The sequence below is a fragment of the Drosophila montana genome, unplaced genomic scaffold (assembly GCF_035044405.1).
Source record: "Drosophila montana isolate Dmon_TW-CO22-7 unplaced genomic scaffold, ASM3504440v1 contig_3217_1, whole genome shotgun sequence".
Taxonomy (NCBI): Eukaryota; Metazoa; Arthropoda; class Insecta; order Diptera; family Drosophilidae; genus Drosophila; species Drosophila montana.
In genome coordinates, this window is record NW_026998097.1 from 259529 (window position 1) to 285078 (window position 25550).

General features: G+C 40.1%; 1 long non-coding RNA gene across 1 annotated transcript; it reads right to left on the minus strand.

The window, feature by feature from the left end:
• Window positions 1–16486: 16486 nt before the first annotated feature.
• On the minus strand, window positions 16487–24997 carry LOC135433265 (uncharacterized). The gene is made up of 4 exons (XR_010437053.1): window positions 24874–24997; window positions 18824–18988; window positions 18540–18767; window positions 16487–16715 (listed from the first exon to the last, which is right to left on the minus strand). It is a non-coding gene; the product is annotated as an uncharacterized LOC135433265 (long non-coding RNA).
• Window positions 24998–25550: the final 553 nt, after the last annotated feature.

Below are 25550 nucleotides of genomic sequence, written 5' to 3' on the forward strand. Positions count from 1 at the left end.
AATTTGTCAGTCTAATGGGGGGCCAAAGCAAAGCAGGCAAAGTAGGCTGTGCAACGGGGCAAAGCAACATTCAAAAGAAACAACAATGAACATTTTAAATAGGCGAAACAACAAGAGCAAAATGCAAAATACGCGTAAAGTTCAAAGCTGCAAGCGGCCAAAGACGCGCGCGCGTTTTTGACGCGACACTGACGCGTTTTTATGCACGCCCCTGAAAATCGCAGCCAGCACGCGACTTTTTGCAAGTGACCCAATTTCAATACACATCGCAAACATTGAAAATGAAATAAAAATAAAAATTAAATACAATATGAGTCGCCGCCGTCGACTAGCCTGACGACTGGCGGCAGCAGGCAACAATAAATTATTTGGAGGTTCCAACATTCAATCTGCCAATTTTAGTTTAGGTTTATGTAAAAACAACAACAAGTACAACAACAGCAACAAAATAAAACAATATTAAAACCAACCGTACTGAACTGAGCTGAACGCCTTTTGTTTTGCGGCGGCGACAACGTCGCGCAACCTTTAACCAAGGCAATGTTTAAATAAATGCAACAATACAACAACGATTTCTGTATTACTTTTTTTAATGTCAAGCACACCCATTACAATTTGCTATAGCCGCTAAAAAGGCTCTAAAAATAAACACACAAATTCCTCCATCACATATTGTTTTCAAATCTGTTCAAATGACATGCAAAACGAACTCAGTTTCCATTCAAAATGTTGAATTTTTAGAATTTTCATTGTGTCAGATTGGGAAAAAGAACTCAGGTTCGTATGTTCGGGTATGTGGCCTGAAATTTGTGCCTGGGCATAGGTAGTTGGTTTCACGTAAAGTCTTGGCATAATCTTGACCACTTGAGAGATTGAAAACAAATTCAATTTCAACTTAACTCGTCTTAAGTTTTCTACGCTCGCTTAACAGATAGAAATAAAAGCAAGTAAGAGTATTCTAGTCGGGAGTGCCCGATTAGGGGATAGCTTGAACCTTCTTCTACACACACAAAGTGCCTTAACTTTGCACTTTCTTTTACCTATTTAGCCTATATATAAATTTAGCCTATATAAAATAAAACACACACGATCTGTGTATACTATTGTAGAAGCTATATGTCAAATTTGGTGACTCTAGCTATTAAAATCTAAGAGATTTGCTCAAAAAACAGAATTTAAATATCGATTCTTATCGACTGCTTGGAAACGGGCAAAGTTATCGACTATCGGAAACAAACTCGTTCAAAACTACGTTCAATCAATTTTAATCTCTAGCTCTTATGGGCTCTGAGATCAAATAGTGCATATATATAGATGGACAAACGGACAGACAGATAGACAAACATGGCTAGATCGACTCGGCTATTGATGTTGATCAAGAATATATATACTCTATGGGGTCGAAGATGCTTCCTTCTGCCTGCACAAAAACCCTTTTTACCCATTTTCAATCTGCAGAGAGTATAAAGAAAACTTAAAGATTATACATTAAACTGAATAAATTGATGAAAGGCCTTACTGAGTTAAAAGCATACATTTATATATTTTAATTATTATTTAATGAAATGTAAATGCTTTTCTTTATATTTTTAAAAATCTTGCTTGCACATTAATTTAATGCCTCACGTGAGTTGGGCACACCAAAACGATGTCAATAACCCAGCTATGGTACTTAAAATGTGTGTGGCTGTGTGTGTGTGTATGTGTGTGTGTGTTTGGTATACAAATGTGTGTATGTTCATAAAAAACGTACGAAATATAAAAATTTCACTTGGATGGCTGCGCCGGCGCAGCTGCCGACAGCGAAAGTGAAACTCGAAGAGGTTTTTGAACTCAACAAGTGGCCGCGACGTCAGGCGTCAGTTGGGGTAGTCTGCTGCAGACAGGGGCAAGCGGCAGAGGTTGATGAGGATGGGGAGGGGGCCAGGGTGGCAGGGTGGCAGGGGCGGGTTGCAATTCATAGCCACGACAACAGCAACTGGCCTCGACGCGAGTAACTGGAGCGGAACCAAAGACAGCGGCAACAAATTGTTAAATTTTACTTTCTTTTCCACATGCAGCTGAAGCAAATCGAGAGTCTGTTCGGTTCGTGTCTGTGCACTGGGCTTTGGGTTGGTTTTGTTGCTTGTTGCCAAAGCCGGGGTTGGCTAAAATGTCAATGAACCAAAAGCTGACGACGTCAAAAGGAAAGCGCCGGCGTGTAACCCAATTAAGCTGCCAGCTTGGTGTTGCGAGTCGCTGCAAGTCACAAAACTGGACTTGGCCAAGTCCGACATATCCGACTCGGATATGGAATTGGTCTCGGCTTTGCTTTTCAGTTTTTGTACTTATCAGTTTTCGGTATTTATTTTGGCTAGTCGCTGATTTGGCGCCAATTTATGCGCTTGGCGTGCACGACGACCAAACAGCCTCGCCACTGAAATATGCCAAAAAAGGTCAGAGACAATTAGCAAGTGTCGTTGTTTTTTTTTTGCTCTGTGCTCTGTGGTCTGTTGTTGGTTGATGCAAACACCCGCACCTGCCCCTGCCACTGGCATGTGCTCTGTTCCAGTGCCATGAGCCAAGCTCAATGCGCTCGTTGAGCAGCTACAACGACAATAGCGACAACAGCAACAACAACAACCGCAGCTCAACTCAGTACAGCAGTAAACACTACAACAACAGCAACAACAACAACAACAACAACAACAAAGACTATAAAACGGCAGCAGAGGAGGCCGACTGAGTATAAATAACCTCATAATTGTCGCTGAGGGTCTTTGCAATGAATTATGCGAATTAACCTCAAACATTGAAACGTTTTTCATTAACATGCAACAATATTCGACAAGTTTAATAAACTTTAAATGACGAGCAACACTTATTCATGAAATATTGTCTAAAATGACAGAGGAAATACTGCCAAGGAACGAGGGCAGACAGCCTAGAAGTGTCACGATTTTCATTTTAACAGAGAAAAGTTATCATAGCTCATTGATTGGCTCATCAATATAACTTCCGAATTTCAGTAGAGCATATTTAACTGAAAATACATTTGTTTAACGATAAGCTTTCTTCCAAGCAAAACCACGGCTTATACGTATATTTAACAAAGGCACCTTCAACAAGAGTAAATGCATAAGGCGTAATATGAATTAGGCTATTTCTATCATTTTGCCTCAAAAATTTGGCAACTTAGTTAAAAATATACATAAAGTATGTGAATACATATCTTGTGACAAACTTTCTTGAGTTGTCAAATGATCGATTGTAATTCCATTTTTAAAAAGAAACTACTGATAATCAAAGCGAATTGAATACTAACGATATTGTTATCGGTTATTTGGCATCTCTACGATGACATCTCTATCGGGTAACTAATTATATTTGAGTGTCGTTTGTCTTTAAACGTTCCGCTCTGAAGTTCAATGCTCCGTTTTACATTCAACGCGAATTGGCCAAAACCTTCATCACAATTCCAAATGCCGTCCCGTCCCGTTCCGAAAGGCGAGCTCGTGCCGCGCATGCGCAACCGTCCCGCCGCGGCAGAGAGAAACGGATGGCAGCAGCAGCAGCGAAACGGGTAAGCGGGTAAGCGGGTGCGCGGGCAAGCGGCAAACGGTTAAGCACATTTGAAATGAAATTGAAAGCAAAAGCGAAAGTGTATTTCTTTCTAGCTTGCTTTTATTTTCTTTTGCTGTGTCTTTTCGTTTCTTTTTATATTTTGGCTTTTTTCGCTTTGTATTGCCAACAATTCTTCAAATTTCTTTTGCCATACAATTTGGTTTGACAACGTTTTCACTTTTTATTGTAACAGTTTTTTGTCTGTTTGTCGCTGCTCATTCTTTTTATTTTGGTTTCGCTGTCCAGAAGTTCGGGCCAAAAAGATGCATTTCGCGCGTTTCTGGCCAGCATTACATATTCCACAGCCCATTAGATAATTACAAAGGGCAGCGATGAAAGGCCAACATAAGCCCGTGAAGAGAGTGAAATTTCTGGCTTTGTGTTGACCTAGTTTAGAAAGCAGCGCAAAGATTTTGTCTTTACATAGATTAAAATCTCAAATGTCAAACAAAAGACAGTTGTAGTCTAGTATTTTAAGTTAATCTATGCATAAAACATTTACTTTTCAATGATATTTTTTTAACTTTTGATATTATCCAGAAAAGTTTAAACTTTTGACAATGTCTGTCAAATAATGTATATGATCCTAAATGTATTTGCATGACAATCTATTGTTTTCTGCTAAAGATTAATCTATCTCTATATATTAAACTTTTTGTCCTGACTGATTGATAAACTGACTGACTGACAGATTGGTGTTCTGAAATTTTCCCTGAAGTTATCTTATGTGATGAAAGTGCATGCTAAGACGGGCTTTTGGGAAATTCCACCTGAAAGTGTGGAAAAAACGAGAAAAGAGTTTGTATGAAACTTTTTTGTGTACCATCCGAGTGGCCTTAAAATCATTCATTGTTCGAATTTATTTGAGAATTGTTTCACACTTCTCAGAAAAATCACTTCTCCTTAATATAAATGGGGGCCAATGATTTGGTGGGTGAAGTTCCTCGTTCAAATTAACTTCCAAAGATCTTAACGTAAAATCATTTCAGATGTGTTTCACACTTTTTGCAGAATCCAAGTCTCCGCCGGGGAAATTGTGATTCAAAGAGTCTTGAGTCTTTTAAGTCTTGACTTCTGTAAAAGATTAATCCAATCTGCCTGTATTCGACAATTCCGTAGAACCGGCTCAGTTGGGGTTCATCTGTGGCTCTACTTTCATTGATAACATTGTAAAACCCCTTAAATGTTGATAAAAACAACAATATCACAGAATGGCAGCAGCTGCCCCTTTTATTAGTTTAAAGAACTATGCGATAAAAGTCTTCTGAAGTCAAGCTTTTGCGTATGTCATATGACATATGCTCAACAAATATATGTTCATGTATGCATGCGTATATTTAATAATATCCCCCACAAAACAATATACGAAGCATTGCACCTTGTGTCTCGACTTTCACTGAGCTGCTGAGCTGCTGAGCTGCTGACCCAGAAACTCCAATGACACATCAACCTGGCCAAGTGAAGTATTTAAAAAAGTTTTATGCAAGCGCATAAAAAAAAACAACTGCTGTTGCCGCTGCAAGGGCCAATGTCTGCAGAAGACTCGCACGAGAAACAGGCCTATAAAATCTGCAGACGTTGCGGAAATGAAGACGTCGACATCCTGCTGCCCGACGCCCTTCCTTGCCCCGACAAATTGTGTTGCAGCCGGCGACTTTCTTAATGGCCCGAGCTGGCCCTCAAGGCTTCGGACTGCGGGCTTAGGTCTCAGGTCCCAGGTCTCAGGTCCCAGGTCCCAGGTCCCAGGTCTCAGGTTTGGGGACTCGAGGCTTAAAGCTCGCTGGCTCAGTCGGTCAGAGCTACTTAATATATTGAAGATGACATTAATTTTTGAGACGGCCAACTGTTAACTGTCTGTTAACTGTTTTAATGCCGTGTAATTCATGCTGGGGAACCCGCAGCGGCCGGCAACTGTTTGGGGCCTTGAGCTGCAGTTGCCACACCGCGAAATCTCGCGAGCTCATCAATTCGAATAGACAATTTTCAGCGCTTTCGTTTTTGTACACACCCCGAAACGAGATATCTGTTGATCTACAGCACTTTTCCCATTAAAAGCAATTTAATGTACGCCACGATAAATACAAATTTCAAAATTGAGACATAGACAAAAGAGACTCCGAATACCACGAAAGTTCAACACTTTCTTTTCGCCAGTTGAAGTTCAAACTCTTGCCTTTACTTTTATTTATTTTTGTTTTCTTGGGTAGGTGATCATCAATTACCCTACTCAAAAACCTTAAACATGCGCCGAACTGAACCCAACTGAACCGATTCGAACCTTAATTACTAATCGGAGAAAAAGAAAGTGAAAATTGTGACAAGCAGCTGATAATTTTCTTCTACTGTTGCCTTATTGTTAAAAGAAAGTGATGCACACTTTGACAATAATCGTCATCATCATCATCATTATCATCATCATCATCATCATCATCATCATCGTAATCATAATGCAGCGGCAATGTGGGTAGCCATAGCACGAATGTCATTGCTCTCGATTGAGTTCAGGCGGGTTTGTTGAACCTAAATTTGAATTATTTTCACCGCAAACCCAAAACGAACCCCTCAAAAAACACAAAAAGCCGAGTGTAGCCCTCAGCGTGCGGAAAAAGTGAGAGTTGAGCACGGAGAGCAAGAGATTTGAATGTTGTTTGCCAATTGAGGTCACCAAGAGTTGAAGTTGGAGTTGGGCATTTTAATGATCGTTATCGAGCAGTCCATGCATATGTTTGTCCGTATATATATATATATCTCTTCTCTATAAAACACTTTTCACAGTATCAACTATTTTGGCCGTGACGCATGCGCCCAACAACTTTCTTTGGGCGCTGCTTTTGAAAGAGGTCACTGAACGAAAGCAGACACTGACGAACTGCGACTGACCACAATGCAAAAAAGAAGCTCAAGACTGATGGATCATATCAAATATCATCTGGCTATTGAAGCGTTCGCAACGGCAACAGCTGCTGGGCCAGTTGAAGCATGTATCACGTCAAGATGAATATGCCAAAGAATTGAGTGTTTTTTCCAAGAGGGTCAAGTTTACCGTTAGAGCTGAAATCAAAGTCAGAATTTGCCTAGGGCTGTGCGCAATACGTGATCCTGAGCTAAACTCAGCTAATGACAATCTGAGCTCATACTCACATATGAAGTTACAAAAGGAATTCGTTAAGATTCAATTCGTTTTATTTTGCGATCAGTACCTTCTGATCTCTACCTAGCGAAAGACTGTGAAATAAGATATAAGGTTACAATATTTTGTAGCTTATAGGGTATTTAAATTTACAATGATGGGATATTTTCAAGGAAGGGGATTGAGGCCATGAGGACATACTGTAGGGTGTTAAGATGATTCGCTTTGTACATAGGTAAGTCCCATGGGTATATCCCTTGGAGGGGCTTCTCTCTGATGAGGTCAGCCAGGACGCTGGCAACCGCGTTTGATTGCCACAGCAACTTATCGGCGTAGCGGCTGCTGAATAAGTTGATCTGATCTCTGACTTTTGTTACGTTTGTGACATACAATGGGAAGTCTTGAATTTTATAAATAATAAATTAAAGAACCCAATAATTATTAAATGAAAGTGCGGCCGCTCTTTGCTTGATATATTTAAATAAATATACCTACAATTGCAGTACCTTTTCATTACGCAAATTTAAAATGATTTGCAAATTGATTTGAGCTGTCAATCGATCTGGATCTGGTTGGTTCAATACTTGAGATGTACCTACATATTTTATATACATATGTTTTGTCTTATATAGAACAATAACATATTGAATATAAAAAAAGTTTATGACAAATAAAATTGCAACTTTCGAAAGTCCTCATCAGATAGAGTTCAGCACAAAAGCTTCGCGATTGCGACAAACAATATTAATAACTAAGAACACAAATGGTCAAATTCTAATATTGGAAATGTACATCTATTTAGTATGTAGGTAAACACAATTCATGATTGAAATTTCAATGTCAGCCTACAGCAGAACAAAAATCAAACAACGAGCAGAGCCCTCAGAGTTCAGCTAAGTTCAGGGTGAGCAAACTATGTGACAAATTTCCATTTCGTTTATAGGGTATCTAGAATAATCTTTGTTAAATATTTACAAAGAAGCGCTGACATCGCGAGTGGAAGTGGAAGTGGAATTGGAATTGGGCAAGGGCGTGGTGCGTTTTCTGTCGCAGTCCAGCGAAGCGTTGCCAAAGTCACCGCACAATCAATTACCATATGCCTGGCTTATCCCCTGCACCTCTCCAACATGATTTTAGTTGTGTTAAGACTGCGCCACAGCCCCGTGACCACCCTGCCACCTTGCCACCCCACCACCCCTCCATAGCAGGCACCTTCCGGTGCCACAGTGGCCGCGGGTCATTCACGCTGCCCGCGAGTGCCTAGTGCGAGTAGAAGCAGTTTTGAGTGCGTCATCAACGTCGCAATTGTCTCGACCACGACGAACGGACATTGGTCATTGGCCGAACCTATAACCCCCGCTACCCCCGGTACCCCCCGACATTACACTATAGCCAGCATTTCGCCGAACTTGAATCGTCGTCATGCAATGAAAGCGTGAAAATTGTGCGCTTTATTTTCGTAGTTCTGTTTACATTTCAGCTGAGGCCCGTTCCAGGAAACAGCGCAACGACACCGAAACCCGTTGATGTTGGCACATTTGCGAGTTAGGAGCAGGCACTGCAAGAGTGAGAGAGAGGGGGATAGTGGGTAGTGGGTAGAGGAAGGGGGAGAGCAGCTGGAAGCGAGTGCATTGAATAACTGCTGAAACCTTGAAATCGGCACAAGCAACTGAACTTCCCAGAGGCTGACAACGAATTACATAGGAAATATTTATGGAAAACGTTTGCGCTTTCTGTGACAAAAAAATCTTGCTTATAAAGCATAACACTGAACACTTCAAGAACAGAAACATATAAAACAAGTTAGAGTGCTCTAATCGGACGTGCCCGACTAGGGGATACCCTGAACTTGGTCTTTATATACTACATGTCAAATTTGGTGACTTAAGAAACGGGGCAATGTGTCGATTATCGGAAACAAATTCATACTGCACGGGCACTAGGAGGACCTACGCTCAAGTCACAAGCTCCTATAGGTTCTGAGATCGACGGAGAGACAGAAATACAGCCGGACATGGCTATTAATGCTGAGCATATACATACATATGTATGTACATATACATACCTTATGGGCTCGAAGATGCTTGCTTCTGCCGGTTACATACACTTGCACAAACACATTATACCCATTTTATCCATTTTCAACGGGTTCAGGGTACATAAATGTGTCTGAAATACAGGCGGTGCATGTTCTCGCGATTTTCCGAGAATTTTGTATGAGTTTTCGGTTCATCCAAAAGTAACAACTGTGTAGATGTAATCGCAATGTGAAGCGTGAGAAATCTCTACTTAATATTATGTTATTAAAAGGTTATTACCGGGATAATTTTTTTTAATCAGAATTAGCTATACCGAATATGTATATAGGAGTATAATGGCCCTGAAACTTGTAACTAAATGAAAAAATATATGTAATTATTTCCGAAAATCTTCCTTTCTGAGTTCATATATATGTATGTATATGTACATACAATAGATTACGATTGGCTTTCAAACAATCAAATTATAATTTTGTCGAAACTTGACAAAACACATACATATGTACATACATGCATACATATATATATATATTAATGTAAATTCTCAATGTACCATAATGGAATCAGATTACCAAAGAGCCGACCTTAACTTTTTTCCCAACAACAATTAACAACTTGTGGCTATAAACAGTGCAATTGACTACGGGGGTTAAACCAACACGGAACTAATATGAGCGAGCACAAAGCGGACAAAAAGATCGGCGCACAGAAAACAGAGCACGTCTCGTCTTGAATAGACCAAATTCGTGAAGCCAAATGCATAAGTAGATAATGCACAAGCTGTAATATACACATATGCATGTACATACATACATACATACATATTTTGCGATTCTCTCTGCATACATACGTATGTTTGGGTGTGTGTTTTTTGAAGGCATATCTACTTATGCTTATGTGTGGTTGCTTATGTGTTATCTACTTTTGAATTGCGCTCACACGAATTTTTGTTGTTGCTTATCGCTTCAAAGAATTTATCTTGAGATCAATCGCTTGCTCTAATGTCTGTGCGCCGAGAAACTATTTTGCATATATGTACGTATGTATTAGGCAAAGCGAAATTGATAATATGTATGTATATACATACATACATATGTTTATCACAAGAACTGAAAATCTCTTTTTGTTTTGGTTCCATTGAACACTCGTCATTACAAATCGGCTTTTAATTATGAAAATAAGAAACCATTAAGAGCTGCTGTTTCTGTGCGGTTGATGATTCGAGATAAAACTCTACGTTTACTTTACTATGTGGCGATGCCTGCTATCGTCATATTAAAAGCCAAGCTTTCTTTCAATTTAGTTGCGATTTTGTTTTAACAAAATCCTAAGGCAACTATTAAATACGATTAATAATAGAATCTACTAATAGAATAAAAAAAAGCGTCGTATATATTAACTACTGTGGTCGAACTATTAGAGTGCTAAATTGTGAGTGCCTTAAGTGGTCGAAAAAACCGGCGCACAGAAAATAAGCAAGTGATCATAATTCGAGTGAGAGCGATGCGCCCCATTAAAAAGCATACACACCCACACAAACAGGTGTATGCGCGGAGATGCGCCAAAGCCAGAGATAACCAAGCAGTCACCTGTTCGTGTGTGTGTTCGCTGTCATTTATCTTCTTACGCTCATGCACTCACGACTCTTTTTGGTGCTGATCGCTGATTGGTCCAATCAATAATTGCGTGCATTAAAGTTCTCGTCTGGTCGATCGCCTGCTCTATTTTCTGAGCGCCGATTTTATGGACTTGAGCTACTTTATTTTGTGGTAGTGTGGCCCTATTAGTCAATTGGGCATGTTGCTATGCTGCGAGCTATATTCTTTTAAAGCAATTGTTATTTGAGAAAGGGCAAGTGCCGTACTATTTTTGAATAATTTACCTCTTTGGAACCGCAAAATCTACAACTATTAATTTGGTTTATTTAAACAAATATGTTGTGTACAATCCTCAGCATGCATACTGTGGTCAAACTGTGGTCAGAAACAAATCTTGCCTGAGACTGTTATCAGCAAAATTTGTGTGGATGTGATGCATAAGTAGATAATGCACTTGCACATGCATTGAAATATTTGGCGATTATCTTTGCATGCATACATATGTATGTTTGGGTGTGTGTTTTCGCAATTGATATCTACTTATGCTTGCTTTGAATGGCGCTCACTCGAGCTTATGGTTTGCTGTGCGCCGATTTTACTTCACTTTGCACCCACGCAATAAATGATGTTTTAGTTAAACGCCTGCAGTTGAATCAAGCTGTTTAAAATATAATACTATGAAAAGTCTCAAGTTAATGCCATCCGTATGGTACATGTTTTAATACTCGTGCGGATCGGAATTATTAATTGACATTATTATGACAAATATCTAACTTGTTGTCAAATCCGGTTCGGTTCGGAAATAAAAATGTAAAGTGTTATGTCGATACGAAAGACTTTTATAATAATCTATTATAAATAATTGGACTTAAGGAGAGACATTAAAAGTTTACAAAAAATAAATATATTTCATTTCATAAATAAAACTCGTGAGTAGATAATGACAAACATCAAGTATGTATACACACATTTCTACTTATTTGGCAATTCCCTCTTTCTTTTACCTGTTGGGATGTGTGATTGCCTTTGTGTTATCTATTCCGAGTTGAAATCAACATTTTTTGTTATATTGGCTGCCCTTCTAACTTTGGGTATATCCATTCCATTTTCTTTTGTTTTATTTTAAAAGTAGTTATAATTTTTGGTACTTTGCAGACCAGAATAATCAATTGGCATTCGAAAATTCTACTATTAATATTTTGAGAAAATGTATTAAATTAGTAAGGGCAGCTCTACACCTATCAATTAATAGCTCTGCAGAGTATTGAGCCTGTGATTATGTGCAATTTACTACTCGGGTCAAACTAACTCAGACTCAAGTTGCTTAGGTGTGCAGAGTATGAGTTCATCTTAGGATCGTTTGCTCACTCGATTTTCTGTGCGCCAGTTTTTGTTGTCCAGTTTACGCACTAACCATTCAATTGTGTGCTGTCCCACCCAAGCAGGTGTTTTAAGCTCTTTAAATATATTGCGGATTGTCTAATAGACTTAAAAGGTATGTTGTTACGAAATCGGTCCTTATATACCCGAGTTGCAGCCATTTAAAATATCAGTCTGAAATATCTCGGGTCTAATTTTAAAAATTAAATATCACAATTTCTCACAACCAGCAACTAACAGCTTGCGGCTGTGCAGAATCTTTGCCCTGTGTTAATTTAATAATGGGCTCAATTTAACAGAAAACTACTTTGCGTGGTCACAAGTCTTATTTAAAGCGATAAGCGCATGTGCAAATCCCTACATACATACATATTCGGCGATGCCCTCTGCCTGAGCATATTTATGTGTGTGTGTGCATACTTGTACGTACCTTTGTACGCATGTGTGTGATGATTGCCTACACAAAACAAAGCTGCGCGAGGGGAATAGCAAAAAAAGCAAAAAAGGGCACAAAGAAATTAGAACAAGACTTGTTGCTGCTCACAAAAATTCGGGAGAGCGCGACGCATATGTAGATAATGCACAAGCACGCATATACACATATACACATACATATGTACATTTGTAAATTTTTGACGATTCCCTCTGCATGTTGTCTACTTATGCATGTGTGTAATTGCTTGTAAGTTATCTACCTTCGAATGGCGCTCACTCGAGTTTTCGTGCACTTTTCGTCCACGCAGCAAAATTCCGTTTTAGTTAAATGCCAACAGTCGGGTAAAGAAGTTTAGAAATATTATTAGTGAGAATTCGCGGGTACAAACTGTCCGTGTATATATTATCCGGCTCGCACGCATCGGAATTTATAATAGACATTAACAATAATCCTATTCTAAAGTTTGCCAAAAGTGAATTCAACATTTTAAGGGTTCGGTCGATTTAAAGACTTAAACGACCTTTCGAAAACTGATACAAATTAACTGATATAAAGCATTCAAAGCTTACCATAAGATTATGAAATTTTTCTGCTTAACAAATCAAGAGAGGATGAATGAGAAGATAAAGCACTAGCAACCATAATCACATACGTACGCGCATATTTTGCGATTCTCTCTGCAGACATAAGTATGTATGTATGTATGTTTATGTGTGTGTTTTTGCAATTGATATCTACTTATGCTTGCTTGTGTATGCTTGCCTATGCGTTATCTACCTTTGAATGGCGCTCACACGATTTGCTCAACTTGCTGTCCGCCGATTTTTGTCCACTTTGCGTCTGCGCAACATAATTCTGTTTTAGTTAAATTGGAGCAGTCGACTAAAGCTGTTTAACAATATTATAAGTGAAAATTCCCAAGAAGATAAAGTCCGTATCTCTAATGGTATATGTTTTCGGACTCGCACGGGTCGGAAGAATTAATTACTTAAAAATAAATCGGAAATCAGAAATGTGATCAAAATTTTTAGAATCCGGTCGAAAAGTAAATTGTTTATCTTTTAAATATCGAACTTGAATAAACCTAACTAAAACCCATCCAAAGTTTACCAAAAAATAATGATCTCTTCATTTCGCGAAATTGTCGAGAGAGTGCAATGAATAAGAAGATAAAGCAAAAGCTCTCATATACACATGCGTACGCACTCATGCTTATACATACATATGTGGTTGCTTATGCGTTATCTACTTTTAAATTGCTCTCTTACGAATCGTGATCTTAAGATCAATTGCTTGCTCTTATTTCTGTGCGCCAAGAAACTATTTTGCATATACATATGTATGTATTTATGTATTAGGCAAAGCGAAAATACAAATATTTATGTATGTATGTATATGCGCAATGGTGTCTGGGCGAAAAAGGTGTTCTCTTCTTTTGCCTTGGTTCTATTGAACACTCAATCAATACATATTGCCTTTTAGTTATGAAAATGAAAAACCATTAAGAGCTGCTGAAATTGTGCGTTAAATGACTTGCGATAAAACTCTACGTTTACTTTACTATGTGGCGATGCCTGCTATCGTCATATTAAAAGCCATGCTTTCCTTTAATTTCCGTACATTTTTGTTTTAAACAAAGGCAACTATTAAACAAGATAAATAATGTACAATCAGGCTGCTCCTAGAATCTATTATGAGAATTTAAGAATAAAGATACGTCGTTCATATTGACTACTGTGGTCGAACTAACAGAGTGCTAAATTGTGAGTGCTTTAAGTGGACGAAAACCGGAGCACAGAAAATAAGCAAGTGATTATAATTCGAGTGAGAGCGATGCGCCCCATTAAAAAGCATACACACCCACACAAACAGGAATGCAATCAATAATTGCGTGCATTAAAGTTCTCGTCTGGTCGATCGCCTGCTCTATTTTCTGAGCGCCGATTTTATGGACTTGAGCAACTTTATTTTGTGTTAGTGTGGCCCTATTAGTCAATTGGGCATATTGCTATGCTGCGAGCTATATTCTATTAAAGCAATTGTTATTTGAGTAAGGGCAAGTGCGGAACTTGTTTTATCTATTATATAAACAAATATATTGTGTACAATCCTCAGCATGGTTAAACGAAAACACAACAAATTTACGCGAGCGGACAGACAAAAAAAAATCGACGCACAGAAAAAAAAGCAAATATTGCCTGGGCCTGTTAGCAGAAAAGAACATTTTTGTGGATGTAATACGTAAGTAAATAATGCACCAGCACGCATATACACATACTTACGTGCATATTGGACGATTATATCTGCATAAATACGTTTGGGTGTGTGTTTTTGCAATTGATATCTACTTATGCTTGCTTGTGTATGCTTGCCTATTCCTTATCTACTTTTTAATGTCGCTCACTCGAATTTACGGTTTACATTCTCAATTTGCTGCGCGCCGACTTTTGTCCACTTTGCGCCTGCGCAACATAATTATGTTATGATTAAATGCGAGCAGTCGAGTAAAGCTTGTCTGAAAATACTGAAAATAAATACCGTCCGTATCTCAAATTGTATACTTTTTGGACTGACCAAAATGTCTTTGACATAATGGTAAACTGATTGGAAGCTCTAGTTGGTTTTAAAGACTTTTACAAATCCCAAAAGATATATCGTTCCAAAATCGGACATAATTTAACCGATATAGAGACATTCGAAATCTAAAAAAAATACCAATACTTAATTTTGTATTTTACAGCAAAATCTGTCATGTACAGGAAAACATTCAGTATCGTTGGTACCTAGATTACCTTCGTTATTTCATACCATGGATATACATTCAACGCAATCTCGTTCTAAATTTTGACCAAAATGGCAATGGTGACATTGTTATTAAAAACAACATATTTTGTGTTCGTCAAAGGCTCACAAATCCTAAAAGGTACGCCTTTGCAATATCGGTCCGTTCTATTTTAGCTTACAAAAACGTATTAATTTTTTATGCTATCTTTCAGCGAATTCTGCCACGACCATGCACAGTAAAGTATTCAGTATCGTTACCTTGATGCCATATATATCCTTGGTTATTCCATTCAATGAAAAGACATTTTAAACAATGTGAATTTGTTGCCAAATCTGGATCGGTTCTGAAATCCAAATTTTTGGCGTGCTGTCGATTTTAAAGGCTTTAACGAATCCTTAAAGGTACGTCTTTCCAAAATCAAACGTAGGTAGTTATAGTTTTTAAAACTAATATATTTTTCATTTTGTATTTTTCAGCCCAATCTGCCGTGCCCATGGACAACATATAATCAACGGATAATTATGTCGTTTGTAGATCGGCGGAGTTATGTCGCTTTAAAATGACATAATCTCGCGCAGGACAACGGCAGAGCTCTGTCGTTTTCAACCGTCATATCTCCGCGCAGAATTCCTTCCAAATCATGGAGACACATTTAAGAATTTGTATTTTAAAGTTGTTTACAATCAGCATATAATCGCAAATGTTGGTACCTAGATGACCTATATATCCTTGGTGATTCCATACCATGGATATAGTCCTAGCGAGCCTAAATGACCATTTTCCTGCAAAACAAGATCATGATCCAAAAATATGTATGCTTTTTTACAGCCGCCCCCAGCAATAGCCCCGCCCCCTGGATGGTTCCTAGTTGACTATCATATCCTTGGTTATACCATACCATTGATAGAGTCCTTGAGAACCTAAAGGATCAGATCCCTGCAAAATGTGCGTTGAAATGGTCCAAAAACATGTATGCTTTTTCTTTCAGGAGCCCTTTTACATTAGCTGATGCTTTACAGCCGCCTTACAGCACTCCTTTTACATGACCTGTTATTTAAAAGAACTCATTTTAATTGAGTTACATTTTTGCAATTTTTATTAAAAGCACTCGGCGACCTTCTGGGCATTTATGTTCGCCTGGTACTTGAGCGGAATTTAGGGCAAATTTGGTACCGGCGGTGAGGGTGCCCCTTTTTACTACGTCATTTTTCGGCCGCAAAAATATAAATTGTCGACCTTCTGGGCATTTCTGTTCGCCTGGTATTTTCGGGAAATTTTAGTAAAAATTTGGGACCCAGCCGGCGACGAGGGCGCCCCTTTTGGGTATGCAATGAAATTTTTCGGCAGCTAAAAAATATTTTTTGTCGACCTTCTGGGCGTTTCTGTTCGCCTGGTATTTTGGCAGATTTTAAGAAAAATCTCGGCAGCCAGCGGTTATCAGCAGACGCGCCTGTCGGGTATGCAATGGATTTCTAAAAACCTTTAATTTTTGAATTTATAAATAAAAAAACAGGATTTTCATTTAAAATAATTCGTTTATTTTTGTTTAAATTTATAAAATAGTTTTTTATGCTTATTTTCTTAATTATTTCCTTAAAAGTGTACAAAACGAGCATAAATTAGAATTTTGGCTTATTTGTCTTAAAATAGCAATATCTGGCTTAATTAAAGTCCGATCCTGGAAAAATTTACTTTGTCCTTCGTGGAGGTCCTTAGAATTCATTGTAGTCCTTAATTTGTCAATCTGAAATGATAAAAACACATTTAAATTAAAAAAGGTAAAAAATGTATAAAAGCAGTTTATGTAACGAAAAAAGGACATAACTCGGCCATATCCTTGCAGATTTTAAAAGGACATGGTGCGTTAGGATCGTATAGACTCACTGCATCGATCTGCATCAAAAAAATGTGGGGTCATCTAAGAATCATAGGACTTGTATTTTCACTTGTAAAATTTCAGTCGCGAAGCGCACGGAAATGGGCTAAAAACACATATCCTTCAAATTTCCCAAACTACAAGGACGATCGTAATGAAATTTGGCCAGGTGGTAGTCCTAGTTAATACAATTTTTTTGACACATGGCTCCCCAGGATACGCAAGGATACGGCCGAGCTATGGCTTATTTTTTGTTTACAAAATTGTCCTTAACACTTTTTTGTCTGAAGGACTTTCGTCCTTTGGGTGGTAAATTCTTAAATGGGAGGGCGAGGACTATCTGCTGGCCAAAGGACATCCCGATAGTCCTCCAAATGGCCAAGTTAGCCCGGATATTTTCGATTTTGGCCATATTTGTGAATAACCCCCTAGGAAAAATTTTGGTGAAATCTTTTGTCGAATCCTTAAAATCGTTGAATGCCAGTCGATAGTCTTGCTCCCCACGAGTTCAAAAAGGCATATCCTTCCGATATCCTTAAGGATTTGGCCGAGTTATGGACATTTATAAAATGTCCTTTTTAGAAAATTAGCCATATTTCGGAAACGACAAGGACGATTTTGATGTCCTTTGGCCAGTTTATGGTCCTTGTTCATGCCATTTGTTTGACACAGGATTTGACAGGATTCGCAAGGATACGGCCGATTTATGGCTTTGTTAATTTACGAAATACTTATACTCGTCGCTAAGCTATCTGAAGGACCTTCGAACTTATTATTGTATATTCTGAATCGGGAGGATAAGGAGTATCGATTGGTCAAAAGAGATCATTATCCGCGAGGATAGCCTTGTTTCTTTTCAGACAAAAATCTCTTTTCCACAGCTCCTTGAAGGACTTTCGTCCTTTTTATTACATATTCTAAGTTGGCAGGACACGGTCTGCATGTTGGCCAAAGGTCATCAGGATGGTCCTTAAGGTGGCCAAGTTATGGCCAATTTGCTTGCAAATGTCCTTTTAAAAAAAAATTGCCATATCTCGGAAACTGTAAAGTCGATTTGTATGTCCCTTGACCAGATTATAGTCCTTGTTTAAACGAGTCGTTGGATACAGGACTCGTCAGGATACGCAAGGATATGACCGATCAACAGCATTCGTTCTTTACAGATAAATTACTCTTTTCTCAGCTGCTTAAAGGCAAGGCAAGCCCTGCATGTTGGCCAAAGGACATCAGGATTCTGCTTGAAATGGCCTATTTGTGGCCGATTTGGTTATTAATGCCCTTTTTGATATATGCAGCCATGTCTCGAAAAGCCCAACCACGACTTTGATACCCTTTGCACAGTTGGTACCCCTGGTCTTTACGAATTGTTTAATACAGAAATCGGCAGGATACAAAAAAAAAATAACCGAGCTTTGGCCTATTTTCTGTAAAGACTTTCGTCCTGTTCGATGTATATTTTAAATTGGCGGGAAAGAGACTGTCTATTGCTCAAAAGACATACAACTTTTTTTCGAACGTGTCAAATTGTGGCCAATTTTGTGTTTAAACAACAACTTTCTAATCGTGATCAAGATGTCCTTTGGTCAAATACTAGCGTTATTCAATTCGAGTCTTTTGACAAAGAACAGTTTGGGAATTGCAAGATTACAATAATGTCCTTTGACAAAACAATGATACTCAGAGAAGACATACCTAGTGTGAATTCCAGCAGAGGGCGTGGCAGCAGCAGAGTCGTCCGCACATGAAACCTACGTAGTCGCAGCACGTAGTCCAGAGTTTGCTTCAGGCTGCACAATAGAATTGCGATCACGTAAATACACGGAGATCCTTGGAAGACGTGCAACAAATGCGCTCAGATTAAGCCTCTAAAAAAGCATCAGGCACCTTCGAATTGTTGTTAAGCTGTTGTCCCAAAATCGCCTGAAATGATTGGATAAGGTATTTTGAACAGAAAGACCTTAAGCTTATCTTCTTACCTCGTATCACAGAGAGCAACCTGATGTGCTATAGCACCCCATCACATTAATAGTCCAGTCTACTTAAAAGATAGCTGCCTTCCTGATCTCCAGATACAGAACAAAAGAAACATTGTTCATCCACTTGGGTTTCGTAATGCGCACACGTGCTCCATATCCACAGAGCTGCATTGCATAGAAGTGCAAAGATATTCACATTAGAAAATTACCACGAAAATCGATACATATCGATTATAAAGGCAATCAAACAAATGCAGTTTAATACAGAATTGCGACTGGTCAAATATGAAGATAATATCTTGACTAGTTAAGATTCGATTGGAATTTTATATAAAATTTTCCACTTTATTCCATGGAGATAATTTTAAATGTATATAGAACAGCTTAGTTCTATTATATGTTGAAACTACTTCACTAGAGTTTATCGGTTGATTGCAGATTTGTGCGAAAGTATTTTATATAAAAAATCCGATATAAAGTAGCCAAAAAGGTCATGACCCTAGCAAGTACACAAATTTCTTGGAACTGCGTCTAAGGTCAGAAATGTGTGCGTTCGCGAAAAAATTATCTATTCAACTTCAGCTACATCCAAAGCGTAACTTAATCTATACGAGGAACCAGCCCAAATCCAAACATAAATTCATCAATTTAATAGCTATAAAAAAAATAAAATAAATAAAAAAACCTAAGCTTAGCAATAAAAGTAATTCTAATCGTCAGCAAAAATGTGTGGGCGGGGTGGGGCAAGAGCAATGCGGCATGTGAACTAAGAACGGAAGTGAGGAAAGCCAAGACATTGACCTCAAACATATCACGCAGGTGGCGGCGTTGACGTACATTGACCCTTGCTAAACATACACACAAACGGGAGAGAGTATGGGAGAGTGGGATATAGATCCAGGGTGCGAGCATGGGCATGGCAAGATTAATAGCAGCAGCAGCGAGTTGAACGAACCCGCGAAGCGGAAAGCGGAAACGCCTACGCAGCCAACAATCGGACTAGGACTAGGATTACATAATGGCTGCAGAAACAATATGGCGTCTTAGTTTGGGTTAGGCCCGCGCAAGCTGGCCAGTGTTGCGCAAGGGAGCCAAGTGACAACAGGAAGTTAACCTTGAAGTTTAGCAAGCGAAGCAGAAGCAGAAACAGAAACCGAAACCAAAACAACAACAATAACAAAAGGCAAAGCTCCAACTGCGCATCCAACGGAGCATCCGAGCCAATGCCCCGGACAGGCAAAGGCACCTAACACGACTCTACGACTCTGCCCCGTCTCCAAATTATTCCAACCCACACCGTTGCCCCGGACACGTGTTGGAAGTGCGTCAGTTTACGCGTGGGCGTAGGGCGAACTCTGCGGAGATGCCGGGGGTAATCGTTTGCCTGCCGGAAGCTTTCGCATTTTGTTGCTGGAACCGGAAGCTGGCAAGCAAAGCCGGAGACAAATGCGCCCCGCAAAAACATTTCAAGGGTGACTTTTTGCTTGGCAGCAAACAAGAAGACACTGGCGAATTGTGGAGCTGCGAAGCGGGCCAGGCATAAGTTCAGGGCAAACACTTGACATTGAATCGATAAAAGGTTCAGATATCCAAAAAATAATACTTGCAAAATGTGCACAGCTTTGCTTTGCAGTAAATCCGAGAGAGATATGAGAGGTGAGATATGAACTCAAGACGTTGTAACCGATATGAACGATATTGCTGGAATTAAACATTGCCTTACAAGCTACCCAATATAATAAACCAGCTGATAATAAATTAAAAACGAATTGTAAATTGTATATAGAAAGAGAATAGAAATTTCCTTTTCACTATTTTCCTTTACATACAAATATGTACTTTTTAACAGCAGGAAGATTCTTAGCCACATGATAACCTTCATGTCAAACCACCTGGTAAATCTAATGCTTACGAAAAAATTTGATGTGGGTTGTCAAGAAGTCTTGATTTCTTGTGGCGTTTATTTTCCCGTATTGCCTGACTTTTTGAACCTTTTCAGCTCTACGGTAAACAAACTAACAGGGCAGCTTATCAGGGAATATGTAGATGGAATGGCTGCCAGGGTGGCCATAAAGAGCAATGCTTCATAAACAAGCGTTAGCTCTGACCTACGCTGCGCAGAGTTGATTAGCCGAGTTGCCGCAGGGCGCAAGGAGCAACATTCTCGTACATTCCGAGCATTTTTAACGCCGCGGAAACGAGCTACGAACTTCATTCACAAAAGTGTTTCACATAAATTTGGGCCTGGTTTTCTGGCTAACGGCAAGGCAGAACTGGAAGGCACTTTTACGAGGCGGCTAACAAATTGCGTGTTAGGCAAGCCTGGCAAGAGGGGGAGGGGCATGCGTATGCAGCGTGTGGCAAGAGACTTTCAAAAAAAAAAAAAATAAATAAAGCAAATGCCAGCCACACGCGCTGCCGTGTTGTATGCTATAGAAAAGCCCGCGCCTTTTTCACGCACGTGGAGAGCGTCTTTCAGTTTCCTGGAAAATGCTCGCATTATTCTAAATGCAAATTGAATTTGCGTGGCGCGAATTGTAGGCCCTCTGGGAAGGAGGTAGAGGCAGGGAATGATAGCGACAACAATAGAGATGACGCACTTGGGTTTGTTAATGTAACAGGCGCCAAAGCAAATGGCCGAAATGCCAAATGAAATGCGCAACAGAAATCAAGAGAAAGAGAGAGACAGAGAACGAGTGCGGGTGCGAGAGAGAGCGAAAAGCTTTTGCCGACTAAAACAAAATTTGTGAAATGGCAACAAACTTGCGGCTTTTGCGTGGCCTTGCCAGAGAGCGCAAAGCTTCAAGCGCGCAAAGTTGAAGCGCGTGCAATGCCAAGGCGAAAGTTCGAGCAATGTCACAGAAGTACAGTCAACCAACGGCGCTGGACAAAGCTTTCGAGCTGGAGAGCACAAGACACTCCCCTAGGCAGGCGAAAGCTTGCGAGAGAGAGACAAGGAGAGAGCTTTTTAGGGGTACTTACCCCAAGGCTTAACAAAATGCCGTTATTATTTAGCGTCAATCAACGTTAAATGCCCTTCAGCGTGGCGGCGCGAGCGAGACGGCGATAAGAAGCAGGCGAACATTTCCATAGCCAGCGCGTAGGCGCTTGAACATTCAAGGACTCGGCCACTATAGAACGCGGCAAGGTTAACGTAAAAGCACAGCGCGAAAGAGACAGCACGACTGGCAACAGCGAGACCAGAGAGAGCTGCCACCTCGCGTTGCCTTAGCAACGGTGAAGTTCAAGGTTAAAGCTGAAGGATTTCTCGCGCTGACACTGCCAATGCCCCCTCACATGCACCGCACCGTGTTTAGCCCACACGTGGCCATGCCGTGTGACTGGGAAGCAGAAGCTTTCTCTCTCTCTCTCTCACTCCCCCTCTCTCGTTCTGTCTCCATTTATTCTTTTCATACTTAGCGGCACATGGAGCTGCCTGTTGTTTGGCTGGACCCGGTCCTTTCTGCTACACCTGCAGCACGGCAGCCTTGAGCTTCTATATGCCACATGCCTGCTGCCTGCTGCCTGTCACTGTCATCCCCCCCTCCCCGCTAAACACGGGTCGACTGTTGATTACATTGCGGCGCGTGACTTTGATTTGATTTTTAAATGATTCCTCGCTTTTCCATGCTCTCTCCCAACCACTCCCTCTCTCTCCATCTCCCTCTCCCTCTCCATCTCTCTCTCTTCTCAGCCGCCCTTTGAAATTGGAGGCTGTTAGCCCACGCACAAAATTGCCGAACGGTATATTCGTTAAAGGTCAACAAAAGGACGATACTTTCAGGTGGCTTATTATCACCAAGTCGAACGCCAACAAAGCTGCATTGAGCCACGTGTCGTCGTCGAAGTTTGTTTTATTAACTTATCAACCTCTCCAGGAGGTAGGGCAGTAGGACATCAAGTAACTGACAGGCTTATGAGATTTTCTACTTGAGCAGGGAAATTCTTCATACATCGCGGTGATTGAAAATAGCTGCCAAAGGTCCTTACAATCACATCGGCTCGTGGCCAGCGTTAAATATATTTTCAATAAACATATTGAGTAACAAACAACTTGTTTAAAGTTTAGCTACATCAAGTTAATTCGGCTTTTAGTATTTTCTAAGCTGAAGGCCATAAAATCCATTGGTATTCATTAAAATAGAATAAAGTTGAGTTGACAAGAGGATAAGAAGTAGCAATTAAACTTGAGTTCAATTAGCATTTAAGGCGAAAGAAAAATAGTTGTCGAGTTGGTTGACAAAAGGATAAGAAGTGGAAATTTAACTTGAATTCAACTAGCATTCAAAGCGAAAAATAAATAGTTTCCCCGTTAATGACAGCAGGTTTTTCCGTTCAGGTGGCAGCTCTCAGCTATGTTTAGCCACAGCTTTGACGCAATTCAACACAAAACAAACTCAAGTTTCAATTGGAAGCAAATAAATTGCTAAAGCTCAGGCTAGAGAGGACGCTATAAATAGTCAAGCCCCAAGCCTGTCAATGGAATATAGTTTGTCCGTGAGGACCATAACAAAACGGGCATTAGTCGACCGACCGGGCGACCGGCCGGCCACATCAAATTTTATGAAAATGTCAAGGAAGCCGGGCGGCTACTCTGGCCCGGGTCTGGGCACACCCACTCTGAGGACTATAGCTACGTTCACGGCCAGGTCAGTACGTCAATGCGAAGGGGCGTGCAACAAGGCCAATGCCGCGTGAGCTCCAATGGCTGCGATGGCTGCGCTGGCTGCGATGGCTGCTCGGGTGCAATGGCAACCCTTGCGCTTGAACTTGCGCACGCGGCAGTTGCATGTGCCTCATTGAGTGGCGCTAATGCCAGTGCTGCTGTGTGGGTTTTTGACCTTCAGCATGAGCTTTTCACGCAGAGCTTATTTTTAGTAACAAGTGAGCGAGCGAGCGAGCGAGATGGATGGCATTGAGCCGTTCGTTGCATTCGAAAGGTCATTCGTTTAAGGGTGTGCGGGTTTTTGCCCAGCCTCGTTCAAGGTCGTTGCTGCAGTCACAACTGTTAGCGCAGTGGCAACAGCAGCCGCAACATGCACAGTAATTACCTAACCCGAGCCCTTGCCACGGCTCTGGCTCAACCATTTTCCGTTGGGGCGATTGTCGCATTGACATTGACGCAAATCGTTGAGGGTCAAGTGCATGGTCGTGGCTTTGTTGTCGTAATAAGACTGAATCAAATTAGTTGGGCGGCCAACTCACCCACCTCTGCACACCCACACAAAGGATCTCAGCTGTCAGCCAGCAACAGCAAAAGCGACACTTGAATTGAGATAATTGCATTCCCCCAAATGTGCAGCCTTATCCATGGATTTGTGCATGGTTTTTGTGTTGAAATTACGATAAAACAAAATTCGTATATAATGCCAGGCGGAGCTACAACAGTTCTCGAACAATGAGCCAACTTTGGACATTCTCCGCCGTTTAATCATCGCGTAAATGCAACAGGGCAAAAAAATTAATCGACAACGCACAAAAGTCAACAGAACTCATTTTCTATACCCTTGCATAGGTTGGGGGTATGTGAGTTTCTTATAAGGCATATTCTAGTGTAAGAAATACTACATCTTGTTCAGGTTGTAGAGCTGTGTTGCTGTTGATTTCACCTATAATGAAACTTGGCCTATATATTTTTTTAAGAGTTTGAAGAGTTTGTCCTGACTTGTAAGTAATCATTTTTATGTAAGCTTCCCTTTGGGTCGAACGTGGTTTTAAAAGTGGAGAAAACGTTGCGTGAAATACGGCAAATATAACACAAACTAGGCTTATGTCTCTGAGCGTCGGACCAGCCAGCGAGATATCGTTGGTTCAAATTCAGCGGAAAATTTCAATATTATTATTTGGTTATTTGAAAGCTACCAGATGGGCAATAGCAATTGCATATTAAACATTATGAATATGACCCGAGTGACGCCGGGTAATTTCTTTTAATGTATTCATAAACTTTAAAATTCAATTCAATTAATTGAAGATGTTTAACATTAGTCTTGGGCAATGACGCTTACTGAAAGCCATTGGAATTACTTGATTTAAGATAAGCTACTTACCACACTCCTCACTCACAAGCTGGATTCATACAATTGGCCAAAATATGATGCTGTCAGGGAATTATTGGCCAGAAAGTGGTCGCATCTAAACTTCTGTCTGTGTAATATAGATGGCCCGAAAAGCTGAAATGATAAAAAAGTAGACGTTAGTTAATTTGATAATTTGGTAACGCGCATGTGCTCTAAAATGCGGAAAAGTTTTTGGTAATAATCGAACTACTGTTCTCTATAATATGATTACGTCTACAAGGGTACTAAGGGTATTAAAATGTGGCAAAGTTTTTGGTAATACTCGAATTACTTTATTCTATAATATGATGATTACGTCTACAAGGGTATTAAATATTTGATAACACGCACTTGTACATATACGCGAACGTGCACGGCTCCAGAGCTCCATTGTACGTCACATGGGCATAATATATGAGTGTATATATGTATTGTATATATATGTATTTATTTATTTAATATCAAATGATATGCAGCGCACAATTAAAAATGTTGACGCGCGTGGCAGGCCATAGACCGAGAGACCGATCAGACGGCTGGGCATTGTACTTACTTTAGGGGTTGCGAGGGGTTGACGGCGACGAGTGACGCATACAAAGCAGAATGGCGACCATGTCGGAAAGAAGTGCTTACACGCCCTAATTAAGCGGTCAGCATACGGTTCAAGG